Consider the following 21901-nt stretch of genomic DNA (forward strand, 5'->3'; position numbering starts at 1 on the left):
CATCCCGGCCCCTAAATGATGGGATTTTCCTAGCTACGCCCCTGAGATTACTCTTGGTTAGTTTGTTGGCTCTACTTGTTTTTGTATTTTTAAAACTTTTTTCTTCACATGTTCTTGTGGAATGCAAGAATCATAGACATGAACCAATATTTTGTGTGCTTCTAGCGTATACATTTTGTTTTTTTTATAATGTATTTTTATGTGCACCCAAATTTAAAAAAAAAATTTCCTCACGGATAATAAAGATTTGTATTATTATATTTATTTATTTTTTATAATATCTTTGAAAGAAACAAGACGATTAACATTTGTATACAAGTTTGATTTCTTGTACGTACATTCATAGTGTTTGATCTTCTTAACAAACAACCGACAGACGTAGGAGGCATATTCTCCAAAATTACTTTTTGCTGCTATCTAAAAATGCTCTAGAAGTTCTAAAGCAAAGAAAGATAAGAGTATTTAAAAAAAACAAATCAGACTGATGCGCGCCTTGGTCAAGGCGACATTCCTGAATCTTGTACTCTTCACTGCAGAATTAGAGAGGTAGATCCTGGCCCTAGAATTGAGATGTTACACAATAACTCTGGAAATCTCAAAGATCACAAAGTTGAAACCCAAATCAGGATCACAATAATGACCTTCTGATCACTGGCACACAAAATATATTTAAAAATATGCAAATTCAGACTATACAACCATATAATGAGGTCCTTAGGTCTCGCAAAGACATTTCTGCAGGGAACAGTATCAGGAAAAAAGAAGGACAGACAACGAAAGAGACGGGAGGACAACAATAAGGAATGAATGGGCCGGTCTTTGGAAAAGATCCTAATCATGTCAAAAGACAGATCATGTGAGCAACGAAATTTAAGATCCAGAGTCTTCAATGAGTTTGTAACTCGAGATCTCTCATGCCCCATTTATTTATTACATCACATTTATTGTACAGCCAGTTGATTAGTATAAGATCTAATACAGACCAGACTAAGGTAAATAATTAAAATTGTATTTTCTTTCACCAGATGTGTTCAATGAAATAACTTACAGTAAATATTGAGTATTTTACATATACCAATATCAATAAGGTAGAGACCATCAAACCTTTAATAAAATTATTTCTGCTAAAACTTTTAGTAATTAATTGTCTAATCAAATGTCCGCAGTCGTATAATATATACATATATAATGATTGTAGTACTCGTATGCGCAAGTATTTACATTTGTAACATACATCTATATAGATGAGAGATAGAGAGAGATAAAGCTAGAGGCATATATCGACATATATTGTGCATATGTATTTGGTAACGGACAATGGATTCGCCACAGAGACATTTATAAAACTAGCGCCTTATCCACATTAAACCTTTATGTAAAATGATATCTTACTAATAAAAGCGGGATCTAATATTTCGAAGGTGACTTAAGATAACAAATAATGAAACACCTCAAAAGAAGAATTCCTAGCACTCCGTGCTGCCTGGTACCGGCAGTAAAACAACACACTGTATCGGCACTGAATGCACGAAGCTTCTCAGAAATCAAATCTCACATCACATGAAAGAAAAAAAAACACCTCCATTTAATTTGAGAAATAGTTATTATTTGATGTCCTCCCATTGTCTCCTTTGGATGGCGTCCGTGTGCCCGTCCTCCCCTATGTCGCAGGTTTGGGTTTTATGGTTAGTCCCCGAATGGTAGATTTGGTGTTTAATGGGTGTTCTTATCGTAATGGCGTACTCCAAGGGGACAACGTCTTTCAGCGTAGGTATTAACAGGACAAGGAATAGCCCCCCCCCCCCACCCAATCTCCCCCCTTTTTTTCTCCGGTGAAGAGCTTCAAACTTGAAGGAAAGGTGTGCGGTGGGGGTAAGGGGCACATTTGCGTGTGGGACTGTCACTTCAGGCTTACAAACCAGCACGCCCACCGACTTGTCAAAGTCGTCCCCCCCCTCCCCATTCCCCCATCATTTTTTTTCTTTGTTTCTGCCTTATCCAGACTCCACCCACCAGGGAATAAGGACACCCTACGTAGGAGGAGGATTTGAGACAAAGTCTGTGTTTTTCCTTTGGTTTTAAAGATGTTGACAAAGGACAATTAAGATGACATTCAGAAAGACATGGTTCTAGTTCCTGCCAAGACACGCTGACAGCACAACACAATGATCGGGACAGCAGAAGACTTTGTGAATGTCAATCATTGGACGCGACACCGACCTTCCCCTGTCACTCTCCCGACGTCAGCTCGTTTCTCATTGGCCACCGCTGTATTCCTGTCCACGCCCAACTCGACTATGGTTGATTAGACAGTGAGTTGCTGGCTAGATGGGAACTTGGTGACAGTGGCATACTCAAGTCAAAGTTATAGACTCGAGAGAGGACTCAGGGAAATAATTAAATACCCATTTTACGCCATTGAATAATGCAGGGGTGGCGTGAAGGGAGCGATCCCCCCAAGGGCCGCGCCTGAGGAGACTTCGTGATAAGGAGATTAGTTTGTCCCCATCATACAAACATGTTGGGCCTGTGGTGCGCATTCTAATGTACCAATACGATAAATACTACAATAGAGTGTGACGGATTTATTCTAAAACACTTAAGCCTAAACAAGGACTTACTGCACAGTATTGTTAAATCACTAAACAATTTACCATGAAAGCTATTTAACATAATTCAACCACTCGCTCGTATGGGCAGGGTTTAATCCACGAAAGTGCTGGGACAAGTCCCAAAAAGCCCCTGGAGTCTGGGAGCGCATGAGGCGCCCTGACCGCACTTCCCCGTGGTGAAGGCTGTCCAGGCCTGAGCAAGCTATTATAGCACAGTGCAGGACAGGCCGCTGTCCTGTTGGCTCATATTTCTCGCGGCTATGGCCAAATTTTGATTCACGGTGCCCCCGCTGCGGGGAAGAACAGGAAACCGTGCCTCATATTCTGTTTGACTGCCCCAGACTTGCTGATCTCCGTCTCGACAGGTCTGGGAAACCCAAAATTCTCGATCTGTATGGCGACATTTATGCACTACGCAGGACAGCAGTGTTTCTGTCCAGGGCTTTTGCAAGAGAGGATTTGAGCCTCTCAAGCCCTCACTCTAATGTAGTTTGATGATGATGATGATGATTTAGCATAATATTTTTTTTAGTTTGAGTTGGGGTACTGTTAAGGGAGTCACAGAAAAGTGACTTATTTCTGAGACTATACATCTTTATAACCAATTCTGGTCTAGTTGCTCTTCTCAGACAATGCGTTCTCTAGGGCAGATGGTGTTAATGCCATCTGTTTCTTAGGCCAACGGTTAACGAGCGAGGTGTCACGCCTATACTTTCCCCAACGGAAGTTGGGTACCCATAAGAGCTGAGTGGGAGGAGCGTCTCAAAAATCGCGAAATTCAAAATCCCGGTCTTCAATGAGATTCGAACCCAGGATCTGAGCCACCGCGCCCCCCCCCACCGAATTTTGTTATAGACCTATAATACTTTCAACACAATTGTTACTACATGTCTGTTAAAGTACACTTGATGTCACCACTAAACTCACTGATTGGGTTTGTGCTGCCACATCGCACTTGGCAGACATGTTCCTTGCTTCAGAGATAAACTGACTTTTTTGTGTCTGTCAAGATGTTACATGTGTACACGTATCTGGAGTCAAATGTTACATGTGTACAAGCATCTGAAGTCAAATGTTACATGTGTACAAGCATCTGAAGTCAAATGTTACATGTGTACAAGTATCTGTAGTCAAGATGTTACAAGTCTAGAAGCATGTGTTGTCAAGATGTTACATGTGTACAAGCATCTGGAGTCAAGATGTAAATTGTGTACAAGTATCTGTAGTCAAGATGTTACAAGTCTAGAAGCATGTGTTGTCAAATGTTACATGTGTACACGTATCTGGAGTCAAATGTTACATGTGTACAAGCATCTGAAGTCAAATGTTACATGTGTACAAGTATCTGTAGTCAAGATGTTACAAGTCTAGAAGCATGTGTTGTCAAGATGTTACATGTGTACAAGCATCTGTAATCAAGATGTAAATTGTGTACAAGTATCTGTAGTCAAGATGTTACAAGTCTAGAAGCATGTGTTGTCAAGATGTTACAAGTCTAGAAGCATGTGTTGTCAAGATGTTACAAGTCTAGAAGCATGTGTTGTCAAGATGTTACAAGTCTAGAAGCATGTGTTGTCAAGATGTTACAAGTCTAGAAGCATGTGTTGTCAAGATGTTACAAGTCTAGAAGCATGTGTTGTCAAGATGTTACAAGTCTAGAAGCATGTGTTGTCAAGATGTTACAAGTCTAGAAGCATGTGTTGTCAAGATGTTACAAGTCTAGAAGCATGTGTTGTCAAGATGTTACAAGTCTAGAAGCATGTGTTGTCAAGATGTTACAAGTCTAGAAGCATGTGTTGTCAAGATGTTACAAGTCTAGAAGCATGTGTTGTCAAGATGTTACAAGTCTAGAAGCATGTGTTGTCAAGATGTTACATGTGTACAAGCATCTGTAGTCAAGATGTTACATGTGTACAAGCATCTGTAGTCAAGATGTTACATGTGTACAAGCATCTGTAGTCAAGATGTTACATGTGTACAAGCATCTGTAGTTAAGATGTTACAAGTCTAGAAGCATCTGTAGTCAAGATGTTACAAGTCTAGAAGCATCTGTAGTCAAGATGTTACAAGTCTAGAAGCATGTGTTGTCAAGATGTTACATATCTAGAAGCATGTGTTGTCAAGATGTTACAAGTCTAGAAGCATGTGTTGTCAAGATGTTACATGTCTAGAAGCATGTGTTGTCAAGATGTTGCAAGTCTAGAAGCATCTGTAGTCAAGATGTTACTTGTCTAGAAGCATGTGTTGTTAAGATGTTACAAGTCTAGAAGCATGTGTTGTCAGGATGTTACAAGTCTAGAAGCATGTGTTGTCAAGATGTTGCATGTGTACAAGTATCTGTAGTCAAGATGTTACATGTGTACAAGCATCTGTAGTCAAGATGTTACATGTGTACAAGCATATGTAGTCAAGATGTTACATGTGTACAAGCATCTGTAGTCAAGATGTTACAAGTCTAGAAGCATCCGTAGTCAAGATGTTACATGTGTACAAGCATCTGTAGTCAAGATGTTACATGTGTACAAGTATCTGTAGTCAAGATGTTACATTTGTAGAAGTATCTGTAGTCAAGATGTTACATGTGTACAAGCATCTGTAGTCAAGATGTTACATGTGTACAAGCATCTGTAGTCAAGATATTACATGTGTACAAGCATCTGTAGTCAAGATGTTACATGTGTACAAGCTTCTGTAGTCAAGATGTTACATGTGTACAAGCATCTGTAGTCAAGATGTTACATGTGTACAAGCATCTGTAGTCAAGATGTTACATGTGTACAAGCATCTGTAGCTAAGATGTTACATGTGTACAAGCATCTGTAGTCAAGATGTTACATGTGTACAAGCATCTGTAGTCAAGATGTTACATGTGTACAAGCATCTGTAGCTAAGATGTTACAAGTCTAGAAGCATCTGTAGTCAAGATGTTACATGTGTACAAGCATCTGTAGTCAAGATGTTACATGTGTACAAGCATCTGTAGCTAAGATGTTACAAGTCTAGAAGCATCTGTAGTCAAGATGTTACATGTGTACAAGTATCTAGATGTTACATGTGTACAAGCATCTGTAGCTAAGATGTTACAAGTCTAGAAGCATCTGTAGTCAAGATGTTACAAGTTTAGAAGCATGTGTTGTCAAGATGTTACATGTGTACAAGTATCTGTAGTCAAGATGTTACATGTGTACAAGCATCTGTAGCCAAGATGTTTCAAGTCTAGAAGCATCTGTAGTCAAGATGTTACAAGTCTAGAAGCATGTGTTGTCAAGATGTTACATGTGTACAGCATCTGGAAATAGGTTTCCTGTAAGAAATATGAAGGGAATGTTCCCACAACAAACTCACCACAGTTCTTTTTTCTTTGCTTACATTTATATTTATAAGTGCCAATAACGTTCTTTAATTAAACAATAAAATACAGGAAGAGGAGTGGAGATAAATAAAAAAAAAAAAGACAAAGCAATATGGAGAAATGTTGTGGCGATATAATGGAACGAAAAAAAAAAAAAGTAAAGATATTGAAAAGAGGAATATAAAGAGAAAACAAAATGTAAAGAGAAAAACGAAACAAATCAAGGACGTCGTTGAGAAGGTTTTTGTTGCCAACAAAATAATAAACATAACATAGTGTTACAAACAAAATAATAGACATAACATAGTGTTACAAACAAAATAATAAACATAACATAGTGTTACAAACAAAATAATAAACATAACATAGTGTTACAAACAAAATAATAGACATAACATAGTGTTACAAACAAAATAATAAACATAACATAGTGTTACAAACAAAATAATAGACATAACATAGTGTTACAAACAAAATAATAGACATAACATAGTGTTACAAACAAAATAATAAACATAACATAGTGTTACAAACAAAATAATAAACATAACATAGTGTTACAAACAAAATAATAAACATAACATAGTGTTACAAACAAAATAATAAACATAACATAGTGTTACAAACAAAATAATAGACATAACATAGTGTTACAAACAAAATAATAGACATAACATAGTGTTACAAACAAAATAATAAACATAACACAGTGTTACAAACAAAATAATAAACATAACACAGTGTTACAAACAAAATAATAAACATAATATAGTGTTACAAAAATAGGAGCTTAGAGATTTGCTGAAAATGTGCAAAAATATTAAATGGTTTATTAAAATATTTCATGAAAATCCCCTATTCATTTTAACAAAGAGAATGATTCGAATGTGCTTATCAATGTGCTTAGGTAACTATTTGAAGAGATACTGACCTCTTCTTCTATATCTCGTATGTCTAATTCATCACATGCCGGTACTCGTTGCTGACTCATAGTTTCTAATATCTGCATAAGAAAATTTCCTTAGAACCATTTTTCGCTCCAAAGTATACTTAGTAGCTAATATTAACAACACTACTACAATAGGCCATTAGTAACACATGCAGGTGTTACAAGAACACAAAAAAAGGCGCAATTTTAATCAAAACCTGCATTTTGGCCTACATTGCTTTCCAAACAGCGGGCCAATAGTTCCAGTTTGTGTAAAAACAAAAAACTCTCTTATTTTGTATTTTAGTCTGTTCGTTGTTTCCCTTTTTAACTTATAGTCGCCAAAATCTTCATTTTCGAAGAAAAAAAAAATAAATAAATAATAAATTATGGCTTTTATATAGCGCTACTTTCATGCTTATGCGCTTTGGTCCAATCTCAGTTGTGGACCAATGGTGGGGGGGGGGGGGGGGAGGGGTATCTAGGAAAAGGTTTTTCTGTGCTGCCTTCAGGCGCTCAGTAAACACAATGCTGCTCGAGTCGGGTGTCGAACCTCGAACCCTCTTCATAGGTAGCCAAGCCAAGCCAAGTTCAATCGAACTTAGCCTCTCGACCACGCTTCCCAATTATTTCAATGTTACATAATATTTTAAAGTTTTGGATTCTAGCAAGGTTTGGAGTAAGAAAGTAAAACGTCTGGAGACAAAAATAAGCTCTTTTAGTTCTTTGACGTTAGCGCAGCTTCTAAACACATTTTCTTAATTTTTTTTTAAATCCCCAAGCTCTGCAAAGTGGCAGATTGGCAGAACTCATGACTTCAGCGTCAAGCTCAGATCATAGCATGGCTAGCAACTCCCGGATTACTCTCGACGATATTCTGGAAGCATTGGAGAGTCTTGGGGACAACAAAGGCTCCACTCTAAGCGCCCTAAAGAAGTACATCGTCTCCAGCTCTACAGTCAAGCTCAGTGGCAAAGAAGTGGAGCAGCAGATCCAGCAATTGGTCAAGAAGGCTATCAGAAATGGTCAGATCGCCCCGGTGGACGGGAACACGTTGGCTTCGGATGACGAGAAAAAGAAAGTGAGCAAGAAGAGGCGACGCAGAAAAACGAGCAGCTATGACGTGTCCAGATCATCGAGTCCGAAGAGGCGACGCAGAGAAATAAGCCGACCTTCTAGTACAAGCAGCAGTTCGCCTACACGCAGAAGAGTTCGAAGAAGAAGTCGAGGAAGAAGCCGAAAACGGAGACGAGGAAGCCGACAAAGATAGATAAGGATTTCAAACCGATTTTTTCGGCCCTTTTAAGGGCCTCTCAGTATGTCAGAATTCTGTAAAGGTTGATTAAAGTTTTTGGATTAATTTAATCTAGATCTTGTACTTGACACGAGTTCCTTCAATCAAAATGTATTGTTTTTGTCAAGGTATTTGTATTTCATTAAATATATGTCTTTCGAGAAAAGAATGTCACTTATTTGTTTCTATGCTACTTTACAAACTTTTTGGGGCATTAACCAAACGAAGAACAATTCCAGGAATTGAAATTCAGAGAACGTTAATTCATAATTCCAAACTCATACACTAATACGACAATACGCCTTCGTTGTAACTTTGTCTTTTCATGTCGTGCTGAATAGTGCGCTGGTGCGCAACCTATGCATCACTGCGGGAGCAGAGTTATAACAATATGTGAAGTATTGCTGTTCTCGACTGCCTTGTCTACTAGGTGCGTACATCGTGAAACTATAAGGTAAATCTTGACTTGTGGCATGTATGGTTGAAGGGTTGAACCGCTTTGTTACATATTGTTATATCTCTGCTCCTACGCTGGTGCGCACCAGTGCACTGTTTAAGAGATGTGATGAAAAAAGTTGGTTGTCGATTCCGGCTAAGTAGATGGAGAACTAGAACTAGAGAAAGGTTAGAACCGCCTTAGTTGTTGAAGGGATCATTGCCAGTGTGGTCAGCAGGTGAGAAGCAGTGTGGTCAGCAGGTGAGAAGCAGTGTGGTCAGCAGGTGAGAAGCAGTGTTGGTTGTCTGGTGTTTTGGCACGATTAGGAATTAATTATTAGTTTCGGAAAGAGGGAAAGTTTTGACTTGGAGACAGTGACGTGACTTGAAAAAAACAAGACAAGGTTTTAGGCAGAGCGAAATATCAGACGATTTAAACAGACTACTTCCAGGAGGCCTTAGAGATAGGAAGCTTGCTTTGAGCATAGAGAGCTGACATTCGACGGTTTCCTTCATTGCTATTAAACTTCTTATTCAGTATCAGCGTCGACTAAATTATATTGATTGTTGGGTCTTTGCCGGTGTTATTGGATTACGTTGAGTATTACCTCCGTTTGGTTTCTCTGCATAAGACACCGCGCCTAACAGTGGTCAGGAAGAAGTCTTGCGAGGAAGGAAAGGGTCGTTCCTGTTAGTGGAAGTCATTCCTATAAGTTTATGCAGACTGTCGATCTTGAGACAACGAGAAGCTAGAGAGTGTCACGTACTCTGATCCTGTGTTAGTGGCAATATAGTGAACTCTGTAGGCGGCAACAGTGAACCTTGTATGTTAATGGAATGCAGTGGCGGCGACAGTGAACTCTGCAGGCCAGATCTAAATGAACTCATTTCCAACATAGACATTTATGTTCATTATGATCGTCACACATCTTTTATCACATGTAATAAACATCAATCAACTCTTTATCTTGGTCCTTCGCTGAGTGTTTGCCCTAGATTCGTTACAATATCAAAGGTACAACAGCTAGAGCTGAATTTGTTTTTCTAAGAGATCCACAACAATACGGAAACCTACTCCCAGCACAATACTTTCCCGTACACGCACATTAAAGAGACTTGACCAAAGCGCAGGGAGCATGCGTATATCAAAATGAAAGACGCGCTATAAAATAAATCATCTTTCAAAAAGAAAGAGCTCATGCGAGTTTGCAGGATTTCAGAAACGCTTGATACAATTGCTCCTGATAACCTACAACAATTTATGGTTTCAGGAATCAGAGTGAAAACTTGGCGGGTATTTTCGAAACGGCTCAAATATTTGTATTTGACAGGTAATGTATATCTTTGAGAAACAAATAACTACCTGAAAGGCCAATGTACAGTTACAGCTCAGCCAAACAGTGAAAACTATGGCTTGACCATCATAGTTTTTTCAAAATATAATTATCTAAAAATTAGAATGGGCTTACTTCTTTTTATTTCTGAACACGTTTTTAGCGGGTATTCCCGCACTCAACTCCAATGTTTCTTTGTATCCAGTAAAAAAAACTGACTAAATAAATAGACCTACATGAACATTTTGCGCTGTCTTAAGTAGAAATCAATAGCAGGACTGTTTGTAAAAGAAATGCAGTGCTCACCGGAAAGACTCCTTACACTATTGAAGCATTACAAGAAATAAATAGAATGAGGAATAAGAGAGCACAATCAGCTTCATAAAAGAGGAATTGATTTTTTTAAAAACTTCATCTTTTGTGAACTTATTTCATTTCCTCATAACTTCAAGTGTGGGTTACTTCCTTTGCTGTTAACATGGTCTGTATTTAAATGTCTTTCAGCCTGTCTGCACTATGACCACGACATAGACATTATTGAAACATAAATAAAAGTTAAGCGAAGTAAAGTTTCCGTTTCAAACCTTGCGATTTATGGGACAGATGATATTAAGTTCATCTGTTTCTTTTGCCAACGGTTAACGAGCAAGTCGTCGTGTGGCCAGCACAACGACTAACCGCCTTTACTCCCCCCCCCCCCCCCAATAAATTCAGGTACCCATTATGAGTTAAGTGGACTCAGTTGCGCCCCCAAAAAAATCCCTAAATTCAAAATACCAGTTTACACCGAGATTCAAACCCAGGAGATTAGATTCGGAAGAAAAGCACTTAACCACTCAGCCACCGCGCCCCTACTGCATCTGCGCAAATATGTGCTATGGAACTACTGATACTCGTTTCTTGAACACCTTTATGGAATATGGCTAAATTTGTTTAGTCTTTAATAATGCCGTGATAATGACTGACTACGATTTAGAAAAGGAAATTTAGAATAAAATCAGACTTAAGTTGCAATATAGTCACCTTCAATAACTTGTAGGAGAACAAAGCTTAGACTTCACGATCTAAATAACACCTCTGGTTTCCATGTTTGAAAAAAAAAAGTTCTGTATCCTTACGCGACATGTAGACTGTACTAGACTCTACTTGATGTGTATAAAATTTGCGATGATCTGTGTGTCATTAATACACACATACAATTGGCCACCAATTACGTAACACCTCTTCTGGTGCTTATTAAAGTATCTGCTGTATACTAACTAGACAGTTCCGCTCTTCTCTTGAATTGTTGCACTTCTATCGTCGCGAATGTGTACTATAACTAGAGTAGCACAACAGACATTCATAAGTTAATTCATTGTTTAGCAGATGATGTACATTTATTAATAATAAGGCTTGTTTTTGAGTCCGAAGATTAGTGAGGAATGCAGTAGTTCCCTTGGCTGAGCAGCCCCAGCTGTGACCTACATATTTTGCCACACGCCACACGCAAGGCAAGCATAACCATTGCTCGCAGTTGGTCGATTTAGATTTTCTTTTCGCCGTCTACGTCTGTCCTCGGCAGAGGATTTTCTTTTGGTCTCAAATGTGTATCCCGCGGCCTTTGTCAGTGACCTCCAGCTGTCTCGTTCTGAGGGTGCATGCAACCAGGTGCTCTCTTCTATGTCAGCTAAGACAAGTTGGCGCCTAAGCTGGTCTTTGAAGCCTCTGTTACTTCGACCACCTTTTAGCTCACCAAAAAAGACTGCCATTGGCATACGTTCGTCTACCATACAGGATAAGTGCCCTGCCCAGCGTAACTGTCGGACCATAAGAAGTCCCTCTATACTGTCCATACCGGCGTTCGCAAGGACATCGCTGTTTGTAGTACGTTCTTGCCACCCTATGTCCATGATGGAGCGCATGCATCTTTGGTGAAAGCACTCAAGTAGTCCTAGTAGCTTTCTGTATAGTGTCCATATCTCAGATCTACCGCCTGGTAGACATTGATTTTTGAAGGCAGGCGAGCGATTTATTCCGCCAAACTCTCGCCTGAAGGCATCCAAAAGCGCTACTGACCCTGGTCAGATGGTTATCAACTTCCCTTGAAAGCGAGGCGTCATTTGATACTATACTAGCCAGATATGTGAAGTGGTCTACCACGTTAAGGGGGCTGTCCTTTTACGGTGATCTTTGAGGCTGAGTAGGTTTTGTTGGGTGACTTCTGGAACATGACTTCAGTTTTCACGAGGTTTATAGATAAACCGAAAGAGGCGGCAGCGTATGCAAATTCGTTGACCGCGTTCAGGAGATCATGTTCGTTGTGAGCTAGCAGGGCGCAATCATCGGCATAGAGAAGCTTCATTATGACAATCTCCTTTGTTTTTGTATGGGATAGTAGACGTCGAAGATTGAACACATTGCCGTCAGAACGAAACAATTTCTGCCTCATTTGACCCAGCATTACGCCAAAGAAGATAGCAAACAGAAATAGGAGAAAGTACACAGCCCTTCTTCACGCCATTTTCTATTGGGAAGTGATCAGACAGGTCACCATTGTGTCTGATCTGCTTGAGAATGGAAAGGAACGTAGGTGGGCATCCCAGCCTGGCCAAAATCCTCCACAAACCATCGCGACTGCCCATGTCGAAAGCCTTGGTGAGGTCCACAATGTATATTTATTAAGTATGAAATGAAATACACAGACAAATCCAAATCAGTGAATAAACAAACAATATTTCAAGAATCAATAATAATATTCTACACCAAATATACCAAGTATAAATCTTCTATTCTCCTAGAACAAAATCATATGTCCATTCCCTGCGTGGACTCTATAACCATTAACTGTCTAAACCATGTGGCCAGATCCAACACCAGGCTTGCCCGTGCTAATAACGAGACTTCGATTTTCTCGTGAAATATGAAAATTAAGTGTTCTCAGTGAACCTTGACTACCGCATGTCACAGTGGCTCTCAAACAATGCTGTGACACCCATAATTGTTAACGCAATTTTCCCCTCACGCATTCTTCGATCAAGTTGATACTTTAAATAATTATGTATTGTAAGCATGAATCAAGAAAAAAAACAAATGGTCAAATTCATGAGTACTTAAGAGCTACATAATCGCCCTATGAGATGTAGAAGGGAGGAATTGTCTTTTTTTTAAAAGTACTTTTTAGCGGACCCCGAAAGGGGAAAAGACGCTATTAGTTTTGTGCGAAATGTCTGTCCGTCTGTCCGTCCGTCCCGTTTAGATCTCGTAAACTAGAAAAGATATTGAAAATCCGACATCACAATATTTTAGACCATTCAAAGTTCTGATGCAACGGCTACTTTTTTTTTTCTGAAAGCGAAAAAATCTCATTTTTAAAATCACTTATGCAAGAAGTTTTTTAAAGAGAAAAAGCTAATTAGTATGCATTATAAGTTAGACCTAAATTAAAAAGAATAGTAATCTTGTAAACGTCATTTTCGTGAACAATTTCTTATATTGTAGAGTTATTTCCTTTTTTTTTTTTTGAGCATTCGAATAAGAGATTGATCCTTTTCAAAACAATTACATCTATTATAAGACTTCAGTTAGGCCAGGAGAGGCTCGGTAGCTGAGCGGTAAAGCGCTTGGCTTCCAAACCGGGGGCCCCGGGTTCGCATCCTGGTGAAGACTGGGATTTTCAACTTCGGAATCCTTAGGTGCCTCTGAGTCCACCCAGCTCCAATGGGTACCTGATATTAGTTGGGGAAAAGTAAAGGCGGTTGGTCGTTGTGCTGGCTACATGACACCCTCGTTAACCGTAGGCCACAAAAACAGATGAACTTTATATCATCTGCCCTATAGACCACAAGTTAGGCCAGGTTCACATCTAACTTTGCATTCACTTGCACCTATACTTTGATCTGCTGTACCGTTGGGGCACTACACAAGATCTGTCAACCTTCTTTCGCCATTCTTATCTCTCATTTGTCTTTGATATAATTTCATTTGGATGTTCTTTCTGAAAATATTGAAGCCTGCCTGGGTGGACCACTTTGGGGGCCGATTTTGAGCTTGTGTTTCCACACAAACTGTCTTTGTAATCTTGTTATATTTTTACTTGTTTCTAGCTTATTACTCTAGGTCACGATCATTTAGCCAGAATCGGGACATTGCCAGTAGTTACATCGGCTAACGTTAAGTTTGAACGCTCACTAGTTAAAGTCTAACTTAGGGTTCCTAACTATACCAACATTTAGAATAGTGAAACATTATTGAAAGATTTTATAACGACAAAGTTTTCAACAACTTTTAAATTTTATATTTATTTAAAAAAAAAAAACAGCACTTAAAAAATAATAAAAAGGCAATTCTATTTAACCGACACGACGTCGACAATGAGTACGCACTATTGCAATTATAGTTTTATGAGCAGAAAATAATGGAACAATATTTCCCCACCACACCCCCTTCCCTTTCTTGAGAAGAAAAATCCTCGAGAAGCTAATGTATAACTTTACTAGACTTTATAATACCCTTATAATGGATCTAGACCATAGACTATATATAGCCAATGATCTAGACTAAGAAGGTGGTGTGCAAAAGGTAATGAACATTAATTTATTAAACTCATACGGAAATACCCGAAGAAGTATTTCCTGCTCAAATATTTTTTAATCTTCTTAATAGAGACAATGTAAAAAAAAATAAATAATAAATTCCATTATTATTTTATCATCTTATAAACAAATTATGTTCTCTCGGAGGTTCGAGTCGGCTTTGATCAAGGAGAAATTTGACACGGTTAGACATGTCCTGGACTTATCAGGACACCATGGCCTCCGAATCCGAATCGGACCATGAGAACCGTGAGCAGGCTACACCGTCACGCATCACCGTGGACAAAGTCGTGGAAGCTATCAAAGGTCTGAAGGAAGCCAAGGGCTGCACTGTCACCTCTCTCAAGAAGTACATCGCGTCCAACTTCAAAGAGCAGTTGAACAAGTCGGATATCACCAAACAGGTCAATATAGCACTCAAGAAAGGCATCAAGGATGGCCAGATTTCCAAGGTCAGCGGCTACAAGTACGCTTTGAGCTTGGAAGACGACGACCTAGGCAGTAAGAAGAGGCGACGCAGGCGAAACGATGATGATGACCTGAGACCTCAACGTAGAAGACGCTCTCGTCGGAGGAGGAGCCGAAGGCGAAGACGCAGGAGCCGGAGACGAAGGAGCCGGAGACGAAGGAGCCGTAGGAGAAGACGAAGACGAAGTCGAAGGCGAAGAGGAAGGAGGAGAAGTCGAAGGCGTAGGCGAAGCCGAAGGCGAAGGAGGCGTTAAGCTCCACCACCCTGGCTTATAAACCAAACCACTTTTTCATGGCTCTTTTTAGAGCCCCCAAATTTTTCGATTCTAAAAAGGTTGATTGTAAAGTATTAGTTCCAAAAAAAAAAAAAGTTTATATTTTTTTTTTATCATTTTCTAAATCATAAATACTAAAAAAAGTTGTTTTAAAAAAATAAAAACTATTTATATTTATATTTTTTTCCTTTTTCTATATACTAAATACCAAAACAAAAAAAAACAACTAAAATTGAATAAAACATTAAATAAAATTTAAACTAGTCACGAGGCACTATGAAAATGGAAATTTGTCAACGACAACAAAAAAAAAAAAAAAGAATTACCTTTTTGTTGTAAAAAAAAAATAAAAAAAATACCATATATTAATATAAGGCAGTGATGGCCAACCTAATTCGACCTGCGGGCCATTTTCATTTCCAACACACGTGTCGGCTGGCCACAAGACCGAAAAGTTTCCAAAAACGAAATGAAAGCGGCCTGAAACTATTTCATTAGGAACTTACATTAATTAATGAGACATTGGAAGTTTATCTTTTTTTTTTACGCGTCGGATAGTGGTTTCATTTCTCTATTGAAATCATGAGAAACATTAGAGCTAGCGTTACCACCGACCTATTTGTTATTATTAGTATTATTTTGTGTAAATATTCTCACAAGGTCTGAAAGGGGAACTTTAATTTTTTTTACTTAATATTGTCATCAATCCTCTAATCTCTATGCGTAGTTTAACAATCTTTTATTTGCGAGTCAAGAATGCCGTCATATTTGTTTTCTAAGGCCTTTATATATGTTTTTTTAAACAACCAGACTTTCTTTACAAATTAAATATGTTGGCTAATTATCATGTTCCACACTTCTCCTGCTAGATTCTACATTCAGAGTCCCATTACAGAAACGCACAAGTATTAAAGGTTAATAGTGAGGGCCCTAAAGTAGGAAAAGATGCATTTTCTATACTTTGTTCTGACGTTTCGGCGGGCCGGATAGAACAACGTCGCGGGCCGGATGTGGCCCGCGGGCCGTAATTTGGGCATCACTGAATTATTAGCAATCGAATAATGTACCGATCTTATTCATTATTTTTTGTATTCGTTTGTTTGTTGTTTATTCCTACACTGATGCATAAAATGTTCGTTTGTATTGTCATAACCTCGACATGCACACTGCCAACCAAGATAGTTCAGAAGGTTCGCAATTTTAGAGACCAGACTAGGAAGGACGTGGACATTAGAGAGAAGAGAACGATTTCCGCCTAAGTCTAGAGCCGATATGAAGATGCTAGACGTGTTCAACGCAGGTGTCCTATGTGTTTCTCATGTCTCCATGTAAATTAACATCTATGTCTCGTTGAGTTGCCTCCCTTCAGTTTTTACAGTATTGTAATAAGTGAAGGGAGGCAAACTCAACCAGACATAGATGTTTATTTACAGGACATCACAAATACAGGTAGAACAACATGTCTTGAGCACAACATCTTTACATCAGCTCTCACTTGGGCGGAAATCGTTCTCTCTCTCATGTCAACATCCACTTCGTCTAGTGCGAACCTTCTGCACTTTCCTGGATCTCAGAGAGAGAATAAGATCGGCACATTATTCGATTGCTTATAATTCAGTGATGCCCAAATTCGCGTGGCCCAGTTTGGGTTGGGATAAGGATTATAAATGAAAATTAAGAGTTTACATTAGAAAATACTGTGGCTGCACAAACAGTGGTGACGGAGACGCTGGGGATTGGAGCACCGTCTGTGGCTGTTTGTGCAACCACAGTCCTAACCAGGCAACTTCTCTTTCACCAACGAGTCTAAAGGTAACTGCTCCTTTACCCACGAGTTTATTGCTTCTTTCCCTTGCGACACCATTTTGTCTACCTTGTTCTCCATCCTGTTAATTTGTTCACACAAAATATCAATACCTTCCTGTATCTTGCCAATGAGCTCAACAATCTCCGGCTCAATTTCAAATAGATAGTTCTCCGGATCTTCTTCTTCATCAATTAGGGCTTGCCAGAGACAAGCTGTGAGCGCCTCCTTGCTACCACCAAGCTTCAGGTGTCTATAACAATATTTACATTATCTGCCTTGTAGAGCGCATGTCCGAATGGGTAACTAATTAATCTTCATTTTATATAGGAAAGTATTTAGAGTTATGACAGTGATTGTGCTGTGATTTCCCTTTCTAACCTTTGTTTTTTTATAAAGTATTTTTTTTATTAGTAGAGTGTGCTCAGCAGAATTAAGCAATAGGCAACTAATAATACATCGAAATATTGTAACTTAGAGGTAAGCAACTCAACTACAAGAAAAAGATTAGAAATATTTTTTTTAATCCTCCTTTCTTTAGGTCCATCCCCTTTCCGGGTTCTCTCTCTTCTCTTATGTTACATTTATATGTTTAGTTATTGTAATAACTTAAGTGAGGCAACTCAACGAGGACATAGACGTTTATTTACACGGAGACAGACAAACACAATGGAGCATCTGCCTTGAGTACAGCATCTCCATATTGGCTCTCTACTTGGGCGGAAATCGTTTCTCCCTAATGTCAACATCCGACTTGTTTAGTCACAGATAGTGCGCACCTTCTTTCTGCACTATCTTGGATGGCGGTGCGCATGGCAAGGTCATAACATTATGTTTATATATTTGTGAGTGTGTGTGTTTTTTTTTCTTCTTGTAGTCTCTTTACAAGTGTTCACCGCTTTCTCTTAAGTATGTTATTAGTGTGCAATGGTGTCTCCTGTTTGTTTTTCATCTTCTTGTTCACGTCAATAAAATGGAGTTGTAACTTTTAGACGTCAGTGTTGTTATTACATCACAATTGATGATATAACACTTTATATCCTCTTTCAACACGCATTCCCATTCCACGTTCACACTGCGCTGCACAACGACTCCAACATCCCAACTATGTTTATCAAAAGTCCGATAGACAAATGACTAATATACTGTTCCAAATTGTAAGCTCTCAGTAACATCAAGAGCTATAGTGTAGTAATGTACAAGAATCTTACACACGTACACATTGATAGCTCTACTTCAAACTTTCAATAACAATAACATTTATAATCGTTTACAAATTAACACGAGAATGACCAGGCCTTGTCTCCCTGATAACGGGCGTCAGCCTCGGACCACATGGCCTCTATTCCGGGCAATATGTTGGGTCGTCAACCAGACTAGCGTCAGCCTCGGACCACATGGCCTCTATTCCGGGCAATATGTTGGGTCGTCAACCAGACTAACGTCAGCCTCGGACCACGTGGCCTCTATTCCGGGCAATATGTTGGGTCGTCAACCAGACTAGCGTCAGCCTCGGACCACATGGCCTCTATTCCGGGCAATATGTTGGGTCGTCAACCAGACTAACGTCAGCCTCGGACCACATGGCCTCTATTCCGGGCAATAGGTTGGGTCGTCAACCAGACTAGCGTCAGCCTCGGACCACATGGCCTCTATTCCGGGCAATATGTTGGGTCGTCAACCAGACTAACGTCAGCCTCGGACCACATGGCCTCTATTCCGGGCAATAGGTTGGGTCGTCAACCAGACTAACGTCAGCCTCGGACCACATGGCCTCTATTCCGGGCAATATGTTGGGTCGTCAACCAGACTAACGTCAGCCTCGGACCACATGGCCTCTATTCCGGGCAATATGTTGGGTCGTCAACCAGACTAACGTCAGCCTCGGACCACATGGCCTCTATTCCGGGCAATATGTTGGGTCGTCAACCAGACTAACGTCAGCCTCGGACCACATGGCCTCTATTCCGGGCAATATGTTGGGTCGTCAACCAGACTAACGTCAGCCTCGGACCACATGGCCTCTATTCCGGGCAATATGTTGGGTCGTCAACCAGACTAACGTCAGCCTCGGACCACATGGCCTCTATTCCGGGCAATATGTTGGGTCGTCAACCAGACTAACGTCAGTCTCGGACCACATGGCCTCTATTCCGGGCAATAGGTTGGGTCGTCAACCAGACTAACGTCAGTCTCGGACCACATGGCCTCTATTCCGGGCAATAGGTTGGGTCGTCAACCAGACTAACGTCAGTCTCGGACCACATGGCCTCTATTCCGGGCAATAGGTTGGGTCGTCAACCAGACTAACGTCAGTCTCGGACCACATGGCCTCTATTCCGGGCAATAGGTTGGGTCGTCAACCAGACTAACGTCAGTCTCGGACCACATGGCCTCTATTCCGGGCAATAGGTTGGGTCGTCAACCAGACTAACGTCAGTCTCGGACCACATGGCCTCTATTCCGGGCAATATGTTGGGTCGTCAACCAGACTAACGTCAGTCTCGGACCACATGGCCTCTATTCCGGGCAATAGGTTGGGTCGTCAACCAGACTAACGTCAGTCTCGGACCACATGGCCTCTATTCCGGGCAATAGGTTGGGTCGTCAACCAGACTAACGTCAGTCTCGGACCACATGGCCTCTATTCCGGGCAATATGTTGGGTCGTCAACCAGACTAACGTCAGTCTCGGACCACATGGCCTCTATTCCGGGCAATAGGTTGGGTCGTCAACCAGACTAACGTCAGTCTCGGACCACATGGCCTCTATTCCGGGCAATAGGTTGGGTCGTCAACCAGACTAACGTCAGTCTCGGACCACATGGCCTCTATTCCGGGCAATATGTTGGGTCGTCAACCAGACTAACGTCAGTCTCGGACCACATGGCCTCTATTCCGGGCAATAGGTTGGGTCGTCAACCAGACTAACGTCAGTCTCGGACCACATGGCCTCTATTCCGGGCAATAGGTTGGGTCGTCAACCAGACTAACGTCAGTCTCGGACCACATGGCCTCTATTCCGGGCAATAGGTTGGGTCGTCAACCAGACTAACGTCAGTCTCGGACCACATGGCCTCTATTCCGGGCAATAGGTTGGGTCGTCAACCAGACTAACGTCAGTCTCGGACCACATGGCCTCTATTCCGGGCAATAGGTTGGGTCGTCAACCAGACTAACGTCAGCCTCGGACCACATGGCCTCTATTCCGGGCAATAGGTTGGGTCGTCAACCAGACTAACGTCAGTCTCGGACCACATGGCCTCTATTCCGGGCAATAGGTTGGGTCGTCAACCAGACTAACGTCAGTCTCGGACCACATGGCCTCTATTCCGGGCAATAGGTTGGGTCGTCAACCAGACTAACGTCAGCCTCGGACCACATGGCCTCTATTCCGGGCAATAGGTTGGGTCGTCAACCAGACTAACGTCAGCCTCGGACCACATGGCCTCTATTCCGGGCAATAGGTTGGGTCGTCAACCAGACTAGCGTCAGTCTCGGACCACATGGCCTCTATTCCGGGCAATATGTTGGGTCGTCAACCAGACTAGCGTCAGCCTCGGACCACATGGCCTCTATTCCGGGCAATAGGTTGGGTCGTCAACCAGACTAGCGTCAGCCTCGGACCACATGGCCTCTATTCCGGGCAATAGGTTGGGTCGTCAACCAGACTAACGTCAGCCTCGGACCACATGGCCTCTATTCCGGGCAATAGGTTGGGTCGTCAACCAGACTAACGTCAGCCTCGGACCACATGGCCTCTATTCCGGGCAATAGGTTGGGTCGTCAACCAGACTAACGTCAGCCTCGGACCACATGGCCTCTATTCCGGGCAATAGGTTGGGTCGTCAACCAGACTAGCGTCAGCCTCGGACCACATGGCCTCTATTCCGGGCAATATGTTGGGTCGTCAACCACGTCAGTAGCGATGATCATAAAGCGTATTGGTCCCAATTGGAAACGAATTAATGAATTCTTTCACTCTTTCTTCGATAACCTTGTGAGGGTGGTGACCTTGTGAGGGTGGTGACCTTGTGAGGGTGGTGAATCGTCGTTTGCTTCAAAGTTATACATTTCATTTATCTATTCACTTTTTAGAAATTGTGTGTTGAACTTTTGGTTTCGTGCGTTTACTGAGTCATTTGTTGCTTTTAATTTTATATGAAAGTTCCTGCAACTGTTATGTTGTCTATTTGGTGGTTTATCAGTCCATCGGGTGAAATTCCAGTTGTTTTGTGTATTTTTTGTGTGTGTGAAAATACTGTACCACCAATTACAAGCTCATTAAAGGCACACAAATCCACAAAGAGATCTCCATTTTCATTGCAGGAGCCCTCGTGTCTTGTCCAACTTCACCGTTTGAGTCACCCTTTACAGTGTTTACATCTCTTCTAGATGCACAGTCTATTAATGCTTGTACTGTAAAATTCGTCTTTCTCTCTTTGTTGTTGCAGCGTTTGTTGGCGCATAGCATTGAATGATAGCAGTTGTCCTACTTTTTCCATGAAACCTGGCGGACATGAGGCATGGTGAGATTGATTCTCATTCCAGCAGTGCTCTTGTTGCCAATTTTGCCATAATTTTGGCAACTCTTTCTGTGTCTTGGTCTTCATGACCTGAGTAGAAGTTGATCTCTCCTACCCACTACCACTCCATTTTGTCTCAGCTAGTCCAAGAACATTAATATTGTATCTCCCTATCTCCTTTGCGACTGAATGAGCTTTTCCAAACTTAATTAAAGTTCTAATTTTTTAGGTTCCTTTTGGTTTTAGATTTGGTCATCAGTAGATTTGTCGACCCGCCAGCTTTTTCATGGGTTCTCACAC

At 40.8% G+C, this 21901-nt stretch overlaps 1 protein-coding gene across 4 annotated transcripts in view; it reads right to left on the reverse strand.

Moving 5' to 3' along the window:
* LOC106053096 (protein Wnt-7b-like) overlaps positions 1-21901 on the reverse strand; it is a 134853-nt gene that overhangs the window by 73036 nt on the left and 39916 nt on the right. For 2 of the 4 annotated variants that reach the window (XM_056026726.1, XM_013208576.2), the window contains exon 1: positions 1451-1759. The exons of 1 other annotated variant lie outside the window; for it this stretch is intronic. The gene's annotated coding sequence lies outside the window, so the exon portion shown is untranslated. Of the gene's footprint in view, positions 1-1392; positions 1760-21901 lie in introns of those variants that run through there. One more of the 4 variants, XM_013208569.2, reaches the window with a different exon arrangement.

The sequence above is a fragment of the Biomphalaria glabrata genome, chromosome 4, assembly GCF_947242115.1.
Source record: "Biomphalaria glabrata chromosome 4, xgBioGlab47.1, whole genome shotgun sequence".
In the NCBI taxonomy this organism is placed as follows: Eukaryota; Metazoa; Mollusca; class Gastropoda; family Planorbidae; genus Biomphalaria; species Biomphalaria glabrata.